The sequence below is a fragment of the Argiope bruennichi genome, chromosome 1 (assembly GCF_947563725.1).
Source record: "Argiope bruennichi chromosome 1, qqArgBrue1.1, whole genome shotgun sequence".
In the NCBI taxonomy this organism is placed as follows: Eukaryota; Metazoa; Arthropoda; class Arachnida; order Araneae; family Araneidae; genus Argiope; species Argiope bruennichi.
Window position 1 is genome coordinate 113,881,446 of NC_079151.1, and position 15,524 is coordinate 113,896,969.

A 15,524-nucleotide genomic window follows, 5' to 3' on the forward strand; every position below is an offset into this window, starting at 1 on the left:
TAATGAAAAAAATTATAAAATAGAAGGGAAAATGGCACAAATTTGCAAATTAATAATAGCGTCGAAATACTTTTTGTTAAAATTAAGATTTATTTTGATTTATAAAATACAACGTTACTTAGTATTCATAAAACTCATAAAATACGAAACACTATATATAAATAGATTCTATGCCAATATTAAATACTCTTTGAAGAATTTCCAATGAAAGTAAATAACATCTTTTGAAATTTGCTAAAAATAGAAAGATTAGTTAATGAGTAACGTTCATGAAATACAAATTAGTTATTCTCATATATTTATCCTCAAGTCCCATTTTCCCTAATAATAATATAGATGATAATATTAACCGTAGAGTCCGGGTCTATTAGGATTCTTAGAAACTAAAACTAAGTCAATGTTAAATGTTATAAATCGATAGAATAATGACACTGAATCTCTAAAATCTCAGCTGGGGAAGAAAGGAACTTATTCTTAAAATAGAATGTGGCATCTACAAGACAAAATTTATATGTTAAATACACTAAGTTCCCTAGTTAAACTTCCATTAAGTATCAAATAACTAACTCAATGAAATTATGACATTAATTAATTCAAATGAGGAAATTAAATTGCCGCTTTAACAGGATATAGACTGGTATTTAATGAAATAATTAGTTAAGATATAAAATAAATCATAATTTGTGCTATAACTATTTTTATGTATTATTTCATGAAACAGGTATTTTAAGAAAGAACGATCTTAAGTTTTAAAAATAATAAATAAATAAAATTTGCATTGGTTTCATTTGTTAAAAATAAAAATAAAAAAAAACTGCATGATTTCTATGTTTTGCAGAAATAAATGAACACCGTGGCAAGTACACAAGCTTCAGAAAGAAAGCAGTTAGTTGGTAGCTGTCAAATAAGAAATGTCTCAACTGCTCTTAAAGAATATGGCTGAAGGATATATGTAAAGAAGAAGAAAAAAGGTGGTTCAAAAGTGTTTTTGAGGGCAAAAGATGGAAACGGAGCGTTTCATATAAATAGCTGCTCGGATGACCCCATTTTATTTGTAGGTCATGAGAAAAAGTTTTTGCATCAAAACATCGCCACCCATTCTGTGAAAGATACGACAGGGCTCGCTAAAAGTGAAAGAACTGACTGAAAGTAGATTTAAAACTTCAATTCTTTTAGAGTAAAGAAAAAAAACACCTTTGCTCAAAGTTATTTGCTTCACATACTTTATAGGGAAAACAACAAGGTATAGATAAGAAGTCCAGTAATATTTGAACTCATTTTAAACTCAGTCTTGTCCCTCTTTTACCCTGTGCTTTGGGTAAACCAAGAGCAATACAGTAAATTGCGAAAAACTAGTTACATTATTTACCGTTTAACTTTATGTGGAATTATTAACAATAACTATTTAAATAAAACAAACTATCAAGTTTTTTAAAAAACTAAAAACTGTAATAATTTTTCTTACAAATTTATAACTCCATAATTACAAAAAATAAATAAGGTATATCTGTACACAGTATAGTAAATAATCCCTTCAGTAAATCTGTAAGGGATTTTACAGATTTATAAATCTCTTATATCTTTCTATCCCCTCAGACAGATTATTCTGAAAATTTGTGATTGTGATCTTTAAAAAATCACAAGTTTCGCAATCAATTTTAGATTTATTTACCGATGACACAATGTGTATCGAATACACAAGAAAGCGAATTAATGTTGCATTATCATTTGATTCTAAGCTAAGTTTTAAATTTCAAGTATCTAGCTCATCGGGAAGTTAATTTAAAATTGATAACAAAATTTGTACCGAACAGAGAAACAAACAAACATACTAGAAAATCAGTTCATAGAAACGTATTAAAAGTATTGACGGAGGAAACATTAAAAACGAGAATGTAAAAGCTTGGTACTACTATAGTTCTATGCATAATGAGGATTCTACAGTTTTTAAATCCCAATTACTAAAAATGCATCTAAATAAATTATAGCTTTCGGTCTAGGATGAAAGCCGGTTAATCTAAGAGGAAGAGGTGGAAAACTACTTCTTTTTCCTATTTTAAAGTACCTTTATCTTTGAAAGAATGAGCAGTATTTATTTTCGTTATTTACAGGATAATTTAATTTTGTACTTTCATTTGATTTACAAGGGCTGTATACACGCACTTACTTAAATTAAAATCTTACTCACATTACAGTATTATTTAAATTTTAGAAAATTATTATTAAAAAATTTCTTTCAAAATTCCTTCAAAATTTATTTTTAAATTGTTTGCAAATTCTATCCCTTTCTGGCTAGTTGCTTCATAAATCAGTCTTAGTGAACTTCGTATTAGAATATTTAGACTGTTCCAAAAAATACTTTTTTTTAAATCACATTGAACTAAACTCGCATGTAAATTTCGAACTATATATATATATATATATATATATGGGCGATACTGAAACTGATTCTTTAGGATGTGACCCGCAATTTAATATTTAGTAATTTAAGTATGCCATAATATTAAATAATAAAATTACTTAAAATTAAAATCAATACAAAATATCTATTTTAAATGGTTGGTCAAGAAACTTTCAATGATTATGAGCTTCACTAGGCTTAAAATTGCAAGAAAGAAATTTCTGAATACAATCCGCATTTCCTTCCAAGAAATTTTTTACATTCCACCTTCTAAATTTTCCACACTTTATGCTTTTTCTTTATACTTTATGCGTTACTTTAATAATAGAATATACTTTAATAATTACTCTAGAAACAAATTATAATAAGATTCATTATATCTGTAAGTAATCTATTAGCTTCAGATCCTGTGTTTAAGATTCAGTAGGAACCGTGCTATATACTGTCTATGTCCTTGTCGCACCAAAGTAAAATGCATTTTATCATAAAAGCTACGAGATTAAATCTGCTATTATTGCAACTAATGTTAAATAAGAAAAAAAAAATCTGATTAAGTCTAGGACTTGAAATTGCACTTCTGCGACCATGAAACAAAGAACCTCACATAGCCACAGCAATAATAATTTGAGGTTCGTTTTTCAAATATTTTGATTCACATTTCCAAACTTTGGCTAATATAGTTGTAAAAATGTTTCCAATTTTTTTTTAATTTTATACTATATGTGAAAATTTAGTTGATTACAGTGATTTTCTAGGTTTATTATTGCTAACCAACATCCATTCGTATAAATGACTCCAATACCTGCACTCAAAATCCAGATGGCGTTGTAATAAATAAATACTATTACAAAAATCCTGATCGTTGAATTTAATTGAAATCATAAACTACACTTTTAGTTACGTAAGCCAGACGGTATGAATTCAAACTGCGGTTTCGAATGAAAAGGAAAATACAGTAAAATTTCAACATAATATTGGGTTAACACATTTTGCTCTCCGTAAGTGTGTCAAGGGACATTATTTAAAGAATTACGATTCACGTGCTATCAGCAGGTGGATATCGAGTGGAAAATAAACTGGTCAATGTCGTTAATATATTGGTACTTTCAATGGTTACATTTTTGAGCATGAATGAAAACCATTAATGGGAGGGGGGATGAGAAAAAGGTATACTTTGAATGCAATTAAAAATATCAAAAAATATATAAAAAGTAATTAATTAGAGAAAGTATTGTAATCATCATTAATTCGAACTTGAGATTTTGACAAATCTCCACATTTCAGACGTCTCTTAGTTAAAAAAACATTTTTGGAAAATATTCATCTGTCTGTGTTAAAGATAATCCAGAAAGATGGAGAAAGAAAGGGAAAAAATACAGCAAATTTGTAGATTTTTTCAAATTCCATTCCGATGAGGTTTGGTTATATTAACGTCCCGTTTGAAGCAATACTAGGGCTATTTTGGGACGGACCTCGTAATTTTGAACCGCGATCCGATGACGAGGACGACACCTGAGCTGGCATCCCCCTCTCCACACCACGCCACACCAGCGGGACCATTCCGATGAAGTCTTGTTTATCCGGTTGTTTGAATATAAGTTTGCATGATAACTATAAAACGAAGAGGATAGATGAAATTCAGAGCACAGATTTCACTTCTATAAATTCTGACCTATCAAACTTTACCATCTATCGAATTTTGAACCAAATCCAATATGGGGGTTGCCGTCTGTCAATCTGTACTTTCAGAAGTATGTAAACGCTGTAATTCAAAAACGCAATGACTTAAATATATTAAATTTGGTAAAGGATTTTGTGACTACAAGTGTAGCTTCGCGTCAAATATTGGTTTTGATTGGTAGGAAAAAATGCATCTAAAACACAAATTAACATTTATTAGCGAGAAGGTATGCGAAAAAGTGTTGAGGAGGTCGCCCAAGCTGTTAATTTTAAGAATATTTTTTCTCAATTTAACTAACACATAATGAATAATCAATAATATGGAATCAAAATTACATGTAATTAACAATTAATTCATTACTAAGCTCTAAGTAATAATATATGCACTGTCGACAAAAATGCAAAATACATCAGGAAGTAAATGAAAAAAAAAATTGATTACAAAATTCAATCTTTACAGTAAGAAACAAATTAAATAAAAGAGCTCTAAAAAAAGGAGCCAATGCTTTATGGACTGTCGTGCTTAGATTTTTTCCCTTGATTTTGGCAGAAAATGAATCTACTTTTGAAATAAGTATACAAGTCTCAGAGTTGTAGTTTAGTTTGGTTATATTAACGTCCCGTTCTGAAGCAACCCTAGGGCTATTTTGGGACGGACCTCGTAATTCTGAACCGCGGCCAGATGAACGCGGACGGAACCTGAGCTGGCACCACCTTCTCCACATCACATCAGCGGAGGACGTTTGGCCCCTCGACGGATTTAACATGCACCAGACCCGCTTACCACATGCTTCAATGGAATCAGGTCCCGAACCTGAAATCCAGCGGTTCTGAAACCGAGACCTTACCACCAGGCCACCGCGACCTCTCAGAGTTGTGTCGTGAATTGACAATTTTTCATGCAATTATCAATAAATACTTCGAACAGTTATACCTAGTGGTCACATTCACTCCTAGTACAGTACGATTTCTACAGTATATCTCTTCGACTTTCTCCTATACTAAAATTTACTAAATCTACAAGTAAAAAGTGATTAAAATAGTTGTCCCTTTGTGTTATATTTTTTTGCCCCATTATGTTATGTTACAAGATTTATGTTATGTTTATTTTTGAATCATGGTATTGAAATATAAATGGGCAGATGGACAGACATTTTTTATCCTGAATCAATAAAACTAAAATGTGGAGATTTGTCAAAATATGGAGATCGAATCTTTTTGACAACAATATCTCTTTATAGAAGCTTAGCATAAAAATGAGGAGGGGGGGGGAGAGAGGAGGGTCAATAAAATAAAACACTATATATATATATATATATATATATATATATATATATATATATATATATATACAAAAGAAGAAAAAAAACTACTTTCTTTTTATTACTATTGCATATTCATTATCCTAGTTACTTCTTTTAGACATTACAATACGTATTCAGATTTGAATAGAATCATTTTTATACATCATGGGGCTGATCGAAATCGTCATTTTATGCATTGTATATAATTCAAAATGTAGGCAACAATAAAAGTAACATCTATGTTTCAGATTTTGTCACGGGGACTTTCAAGAATGACCTCATCATATAATAAATTTTTTTTAATACTTCGTTCTTACAAAAAAAAATTAATAAAATTAAGGAAAGTAAAGCACTAATGGGAAACAGTGTGAAGTAAAATAAAAACTAAACAATGAATTAATTTTCAAGGAAATTCGTAAACAAAACTTGATGAACAACTTTTCTTAGAAACAATTTATTCGCTTCATTAAATATCATTTTCCATCATTACAGTTATTATCCAATATAGCTAATAAATCAACTTCTAATTAAAATAATTACGATTATTTCTGTAATATAATTTGAAGTACCTTGGAAATGTTACAGTAAACTATCACTATATTACATGTCTATATTACAAGAAATGTTGGTTTAATTGAATTAATGATTAAAGCTATTTTCCTTTGGCATAATAAAGATATATCTAGAAACTCTGTGATTATGATTAACTGAATTTTGATACCTTCGTCCGGAAAAGAAATTAACAAGAAAAAAAATTGCAATTATGTATTCACCAAGAAAGAACGCTGTCATAATTACTTCACGCATCACTGCACTTATCTCAGTGATTAATGAATAATTAACGTGATGTTAAAATGAAACGCATACTTCATAAACTGTGCTACACATTTCAAGATATTAGCTCACATATTTAAATAAAATAAAAGATAGAAAATATAAAAATAACAGATGCAAACCATTATGTCCTATCACCAGGAATAAAAGGTGTAGGTGGTTATAAAATACTCGAAGGAAGATTAATAATATGACAGAGAAATGTCCGATCGACCTGTTTATTTCATTATTCACAAATTCAACAATTTATTAAGAGTTCTTCCAAAATATATCAAGGATACCCAGTGATTTCGCAAGCAGTCCTATTGGACTGCTTGCGAAACGTTACTCATGTCGACAGTTACAGATGTACGATTCATTTTTTTTAAATTCATGTCCTTAATTTAATTTTTTTTTAAAAAGTAAAAGGAATCCACAAATTACCGCCCCGATTTGCTCAGTTTTTATTTCATATGAAGCCCTTTGATCCTCTAAAAACATTGTCATTTGTTGCTTGCCCACCTTCCCTTTCCATCAGTCCGCGATTTTTGAGAAAAATATCTAAAAACTATTTTACTGAACATTTTCAAGGGGGCAAATCCTAGACAGAATCCCCCCCGCTCCCTGCTCGCCTCGCCACAACCATTTCCTTTTATTTCGCCATTATTTTTTAAAATTTTATTTAAAAGCTTATCGTCATCAGATATGCATCGATTATCATTCAAAAACTACAATCTTTCATTTCAGAAAAAAATTTCAAAAAAAAAAATTAAACTACATTCTTAATGAAGTTCAATTGGAGACCCATCCCAGCAACAACAACTATACCTATTTTATATGAAAATTTATGTCCCTATATACGCCATTAATAATCATCTCACTAACCAGTTCAAGAGATTTGGCAAAATAAAACTTTGACAGACTTCCCCCAATCTCAACAACTGGGCCGATTTCCAATATTTGCAAGAGCAAATATTAAGAAAAAATTGCATATAAATAATATTGATGGAATTTTTCGCACATAATAAACCTGGCATTTGATACTATGCACTCCCGGTCAACTAGCTTGCTGCCCAAAACATCCAACTTATTTTGAAAAAAATATGAAAAAAAAATATATCATTTACCTCATTAATAATGAGAATTAAATCAATTAATTAAATATACCGGAGGTAAACTGCGCCTTTTACACCAAGTTCATATATACAAGTTCAAGCAAAATATTGTTGAAGAGAGATGAATGTTTTCTTTTTTTATCTTTTGACCATTATAACAAACAATAATATTTATTTCCACCAAATTTACATTGTTCCTACAGCAGATTACTGGTGATTCCAAATGATTACTGGTAATTAGTTTTATGTTATATAAACTTTAAAATGTTGTGTATTCCCATCGTAAACTTACAAAATTTTCGTACTAATAAATAAAACTTATTCAGACAACAAAACCGAAAATAACGTCCTAATTTGCATTTATAATTTTTCATCATATGCAGTATTAGCAGCACATACACGTTAAAAAATGTATATCCGAAACTTGAGACCAGTTTTCTTAAACCGAACAAAAAAAAAATGTTATTGGAACAGATAAAATTGGTCAGAGATAATATTAAACAAATTCTCTCTTCACACTTCCGTGTCTAACGCTATTTTACCAACAATCACATGATACATTTCATGATTTTATATATATATATATATAACAAATCAAAAACAGAAGGTCAATTTATAGAACATATCCTAGATTAGAAATGGTGCGTTCATCTAAACATCCATAAATTTACCATTTGCAGTATTACTCCACTTTTACATTCCTATCGTTCACAACACTCTTTATCTGACTCCTCGAATTAAGTTCTATTAGTAATTACATAATAGGTTTCCTGAAATTGACATATTTCCCCGGTTTAGACCATTATTTCTCCTTTGAAAGGTATAAGAGTGAGCTAATACTATAGTTTATTCGCTTTATTATATAAAATTTGATAAATTAAGAATTTTCTAAGAACATAATATGTTAACTAGAGCATTATACAATTTCAGTAACAAGTGAAATTAGTTTTTATAAGAAGATCTAAATTTAAGTATTTATTTTTCGATTAAGTTTAATAAATTATTTCTAGAATCTATATTTAAATTAGAGCAATCACCCCCTCCCCCTTCTAGGAAAATGTACAAATCCAGAGACAAAATACTTTTATTGAAATGGCTCGAAATTCTTTGCCAAGTACCACCTTCAAAAAGAATTTGCAGTAAAAAAATTTTACAAAATAAGACCAAGAACCGCATTGAAGCTCATTTGTTTTCTCTGTTTCGAATTAATTTAAAACAAAGGGACCTCCCGCTTTACTAAGCTACGGATCAGAATACCTGAAAGCCAGCCAAGTTTTAAATAACGAATTGTTCCAGAGAATAAGTGATAAACTCTGGAGGTTTAAGTAATATTTCACAAGGTAAATGATCGCCTGAATATCCAAACAGACAACTGATTGTCACGAATGTTTACACGTTCAAGTATTTCTGGGAACTCTCTTCCCAACTATTGGAATTTAATTACACAGAACCAGAGTAGAGACAATTGCATACTCTGTATTGCATAACATGCATAATCTATCTCTCATTCCGTGCATAACAAACACTGATAAATTCAGATCTGACATTTGAAACATTTATCGATCCATTCAGGGTCACCATTCCACCAAAACATCCGATTCCAGATAGGTTACTGTTACAGCACAGAAGAGCAGCTAAGACACGTTTTGGTGCGATACGGTCCATAGATAATATCATAACACCAGTGTTATTTGTTATTCTTTTTTGTAACAATTTAGATATTGCACCTTGAAGAGAGTACCGACAGAATATCTGATAATTTTAAAGGACAACGAAGGTTGGGCATGAAGCTAGATAACCTTTGGGAACAGTCTTCATCGTAAGATATCCCACTGAAGTACCTATTTAAGATAAGATACGCTTAGTTTACAATGATTTCTTTTATCAGATTACTTCTTGTAATCGAGATAATATTCGGAAGTAGCTGTCATTCAGATTTTTCTATACTTACAGCTACGTCAAAAAGGGTGAAGTTTTTCTGTATACGCATTTTATGAAATAATGGCGTTTGATAATTTTTTATTTCATTTCACACAATAATATATCTAAATGCAGATAAGAAATATCGGTTTTAGATTATCAATAAAAATAAAATTCCTGCATGCAAAAAGAGTGACAAATTCAGGAATTTCGTGTCTCGAACAGTACACATTACGAGGTCCATTTAATAACCGGTCTTATATTCATTCAACTTAATCAACATTTAAATGATTTTTTTTTCTTTTAGTAACTATATATATATATATATATATATATATATATATATATATATATATATATATATATAATAAGTTTATCATGAAAGAAATTACTACCGCAATAAAATTCTTGAAAATTTAACCACAGTTATATGTTACTTACAAACAAAAGCACTAAATAATTAAGATAAATCATAACAAAATAAAAAGCTTCAAACAAATATAAGATAAAAAATTATTATTTTGCATAATTTGTCAAGACAAATATGACGAAGCAAGTTAATTGAGTAAGTGTATATTTCAATATGTTAAAAATATGTAATCTTTATATATTTAATCGATAATTTTTAATAATTAAATTTAAGCATACATTACAGTTCTAATATTTTATAAACTATACATTTTGAATTAAAAAAAATAACTTTATTCGACAGAAAAGCTAATAATTTTTTTAACTAACATGCCTGCATCAACTGTTAGTCCAGCGGCCAGAGGCAGTGCTAGTTTGAAATCTGTTACTGCGTAATTTTTGTTTGTTTGTCTCTTTAGAAAGAGTCCAGAATTTTAAATTAGCATTTCTTTTATTTCCACATCTAAATCACTTTAATTTGGGACTGTTCATATTTTTATTATATTAGTTTAAAATAAATTACTTAAATTCAAAACAAACATTTTAAGTGAGACACGTGTGTCTTGATTTTAACAAAGCCAAAACAAAATGTAGATCAAATTAACTATCATAATTTGAGGGAAGAATTTAGATATAATTGCTTCGTTAGCATATTCTCAGGGGATCGCGACTCTAAACGTATCAAATATTATGCAGACATAAAAATTATATCGAATCGAATTTGAGTCAAACATTGAAAAAAAAAAAAACTTGTCGCATTAATATAATATGACATTTATACTACACTAAAAATTACTTTCAGCATTACACTTAACGTGTATCACAAAATCCGGAATAAAATCAATAGCAGTTTGATATAGGATAATACAGACGTAGAAATTATCAAATTTATGAAACTACTGTAAATAAGCGAGACGTAATGTAACACAAAACGAGATCAACAACAATGCACAGGAGTATTTTGTAATAGTTATCAGTTACAACCGGCGGGATTGGTTCCTCCAAAACTTTCTCGCATATTCTCTAATAAAAGTGTTATTCTCCTCCTTCCCATATAAAACTGCAGTAAGGGCGAGAATAATAGTTACAAACATGAATCTTTGGCGTGAAATTAGCCTTTTTTTTATTGTGACCCTTGGCGTTTTTTTTTTTTTTTTTTTTTTTTTGCAAATAATCCCTGTCATTAAGTAACAGGTAAAACAAAAATCTAATTAGTGTTTTAGATGCAGTGTTTCCAACCAAAAATTTGACACAAAACTATAATTGTAACCAAAAAAAAAAAAAATTACATATCAAATTTTACATACTTACGTCCATGCGTTTTTGTGTTATCGTGTTTACAGGCTTGTTAAAGTACAGACAGACAGAAAGACAACCGCTTGATGGATATGATTTTTAAATTGGTAGATGTCTACATTTTAAATATTAAATCTGCATTCTTAATTTTATCCATTTAACTCACTTCGTTTTGCAGTAATTGTGTTATGTTATATTTGAACAGTCGTACAGACAGATTTTCTTTGAAAGGATTTCACTTAAAATTTGATAAAAACCTACGAATTTGGTGCAAACACTACATATCAAATTTCATCAGCCTAATTCAAAGCATATTTGAATTATCATGTTCACAGAAAAGCAGAAATAATGTCAAAAATCTGTTTATCGAACTCGTAGATCTAAAATGTGGTAATTCGACAAAATCTCGATGTCTTGACGATTCTTGGGTAATCTTGGCGATTATACTACTTTCCCCATTGTTTGTACAAGAGAAAGAAAAAATAAACTAAATCATTTAGCCGCGACAATAAAATAATAAAATTAAAAGTAAGGGATAAAGCTGGAAGTTGCATGCCACTTTCAGAGAAAATATTTTAAATCGTCTGACCCATTTACAAACTATGGAAAAGTATTGCAAAAGAATTTCAAACGCCATTACATCCATTTGGCTTAGAGATGAAATTCCATGTCGCAAAATCAACTGCACAAACAGAAAACTATTCGCCTACGTTTAGCATATACACTTTCTGGTCATTAAATCGTTTCTGGAAAGATTAATTAATAATGCACCGTTTTAAATAATCGTAAATATTAATCGTTATTAATAGGTTTCTCTTGGCCTTGACAAGTCTGAGAATCGACCTTTCTTTCGAAATGATATTCCACAACTTGAAGAAATACGGTCCTCTTTGACATAAGGCCAGGTTCAATTTTGACAGAGCAGTGAAAAGACAAATTGGTCTTAAGTCGATTTAAATTTTTTCAATAATATTTCCTTTTAAAAGAATTAAACGAAACACAAAAATTAATACATAAAAACACAAAAATTCAGTCTCTGCAAGCATAATTATTAAACACTAACTGCAACAGTATTTATCTAATAATGCCGACATTTTGATAAAGTACATATTGTCACAACAAAAGATTGTAAAATTTCAGATTGAACAATAAATATAAATCACTGAACAACAAAAATAAATCCAATTTGCAGACATTGGTTTATTAATTATGTCTGCAAATAAATGTCTATGGGGAAATAAACTGTGATATCAAAGAAAGAAATCGGGGAAATCAGTCCAATTCCAATTTTAAGGCTGGAATGGTCACAAAGTTTTATTCTCGAAAATGGAGAGTAGAGGAATTTGGTGGGATTTTGTTACTACAAGTGCAGTTTTGTATCAAATTTTTGTTCAATGGTTGAGGAAAACATGTCTGTAACACGAAATCGATTTTTGGATACTATTGACCCCATGCAAGGGATTAATCGCCAAAAAATTCGCTAAAGAGGACATGATAGATTTAGTAAAAATGCTATATTCACGCCATAAGTTAATATTTCGTAACTATTGTACGTCAATACCATGTAAGGTGTTCTCTGGCATGAATGGTTTAATAGGGAATATGCAAGAAAGTTTTTGTGAGATCACTCCTGCTGTTCATAAAGTGTGGGAAGTTAGTGGGGAAAAAATAAAATTGTCGCAGGAAATGTAATCTATTTCAAGGTTAGGAAGTTTCGGGTGAGTAATACAGTAAAAACGCAAAAAGAAATTTTAAACAAAGCAAAGAAACACCATTATCCCCTTCCCCGGTAAAACGAGTTTTAAAGTCTCAACTATTGTTTGGCAAACACTCTCTGCTCACTCGAGTCTAGACCAAACGGCATTGCGTAAAAAGCTTTCAATGAAATTCTGGCAAAGGAACAATTTTTTTTTCTTTGTATTATCGGTATCGTGCATGTGCGGGAAGGTAGACTGTGGTAGAGAGCACCTTGAAATTTATCATTCACTGTTCAGTTCTTTCAGAAGCAAACGTGGAGAAATAAATAAGAAAATACAGGTTCTAACAATATGTTTCTGTAATAAATTCCTAGCTGGTGTACGCTAAGAGATTGAGAATATTTTACTACGTAGAATTCTTTTCTCAACTCAAAAATGCAAGCACTTTGGAAAACGAAAATATGAAAGATGTTTTTTTTGGTGTTGGATACTTCCGAAAAATATTGGGCCTTCCTTGTCTTTTTAGTGGGATAACATATTTAAAATTAAATAGAGATTTCTCCCCGAGATTTTCTCATCTATTTCGTCACGTTTGTCACATTAAAAGTTCGATCCGAAATTAAACAATCTTCAATGACGTAGATGAAGTGCTCTAAAATATATCTAAATTGCCATTTCCTGATTAAATTGAAGAAACTGAAAATTGAATCTCCTGATTACATTGAAAAAATTATATATTGAAAAATGAATTAAGCAAAAAATAATTTCATGATTCAGTGTTTCAGATCATGAATTCAGATTCGGTTCGAACGCTCTTTTCTTGTGCCTGATTAAAATATTTTTTTTAATGCGCACTTTACAATCCAGAAAAAAAAATTTGGGTATTAAATGATAAAAACTTTAGTGAATTTGCTGCTTTAGAAAATCTCAAGCAGCATGGTATAACACATTATGACCTCCAATAAATTTCGAAATCCTACATTTCCACTCTCTGTTCAGAATTTTTCCTAGTACTAATGCTTAAAATATTAGATTTAACACCAAACGTATCCATTTCTGATTAAATGAAAACTAAAAACAGCATAATAAGAAAATCCACTTATTTAAATTCGTGCGAAATAATATACAGCTCGAATATCACGATTATTTCATAAATCTTCATAAGCCGACAAGAGTAACCTACAAGAATAAAATGAATCATTCCATCCATTATGTAAACGAAGTCTTAAAATAGAGTATTCGATATGTCAAAGATAAAAAGCCATAAATTTCTTAAATGTTCGTAATCTATTTTAACGATGCAGCATTTATTTCCCAACAATCAGTAGACTCTGAAAATTGCTATTCTTTCTTCTTCTATTGCGTCTGACTTTCTTTTTTGTACTCACAATAAATATGTTTCATAGGTGAGTCAACTGATTTAAATCTTCGCGTTTAAAACAAAAAGAAGTTTCCAACAACATTGCCAAAAGATCGTTTACAATTTTATTTCGAGAATGCAATTAGAAATTGAAAACGATTATAATATAATAAGTAAATTTTTATTTTTCCCTAAGGTTTGACTATATCCTAGCTATGAAAAATGGATGGATGACAAGTCTGAATTTTGTAATGCCAGATGAATCTATTTTGATAAATTAGAAGACAGTTTTGAAACGAAGCTCGCCAAATTGGGCTGCTTTTCGCTCCTTCATAGTATAATACTATTGGAGATAAACTATTAATGTGAAGTAAAGAAAGGAAATGCTCCGAGTTCAACAAGCATATTTAGTAGAATCCTGATAACTTGCTCCGTTTCTAACTTTTCTTCCTCAAATTCATTCGCTCGTCTGCTGAAGACAAAAGTCAGTCATCAATTCACAACAGTTTATCGATATAAAAAAAAATGTAGTGGTATAATCGTAATTGACACGCACTCAAAAGTAGTAAATTTTTCAATTTAAAGGCCATTAATGGTATATTAATACCATTACCATCGAAGACGACCAATATTAATGAAATTTGCCTCGTCAGATCAAACTATTTTGATGAACTACACTCTACCACGCGCACACACACACACACACAAAACCATAATGAAAGTAGGGATGAAAATAACATAAATGGGAACTGCACAATAATGCCAGAATACTCTGATTGGCTAGATATAATTCAAACTGGCAACGAAATCCTACAACATCGGTCCAGTTGTTTGGGATGAAAGCTGTGCTAAAATTTTATTTTCCAATATCTATCATAATGGAAGAAGAATAGGCATACATCCATTGATGATGTATTAAGAGTTCATAAGCACTTATAAAAAAGGAAATTTTGAGAAATCGATGCAATTGTGGTTGGGAAATCTGCCCGGGTTTTTCCTATAGAATAAGTGCAGCAAAACGGTTTCTTTCTTTCATCTTCCCCCCCCCCCCCGATTTATCTCGAAAATAGAGGGTGCAGAAGGGCAGGCAATCATGGATGACATATTTAGTTTTCATATGAAACTAAAGTTTTCAAAATCTGTCTAGAGATTGGGGTGGCGAACTATGTCGCGATATTTCCTCATAGACAAAATATATTCAGATAGTATTATTTCAATTTTTCTCAAAAATGGAAAGTGAAGGTGGGTAAATGACCATTGATGACATATACCCGAGAGTCATGAACGCACACGTAAAACAAAAATTGACGAAATCGAATCAGTGGTTGGGAGATTGATTAATTGCCATTCCTTATTATTATTATTGTGTGTGTGTGTGTGTGCTTGCGCGCATGCGTGTAAACGTATTTTAGCAGTGCGTGGCCGAAAAGATGAAACTTTTGGAATTATTACCGATTTATTTCATCACGGGAGGTATAACTTGTACAAATGTAAAAACGATAAGCGATACGTATGAACGCATGAGCAAGA

At 30.4% G+C, this 15,524-nt stretch overlaps 1 protein-coding gene across 1 annotated transcript in view; it reads right to left on the bottom strand.

Annotated features, from left to right (window-relative positions):
* The window catches only part of LOC129968914 (phosphatidate phosphatase LPIN1-like), a 114,465-nt gene that overhangs the window by 82,333 nt on the left and 16,608 nt on the right, over nt 1–15,524 (bottom strand). The gene's annotated exons all lie outside the window — the stretch shown is intronic.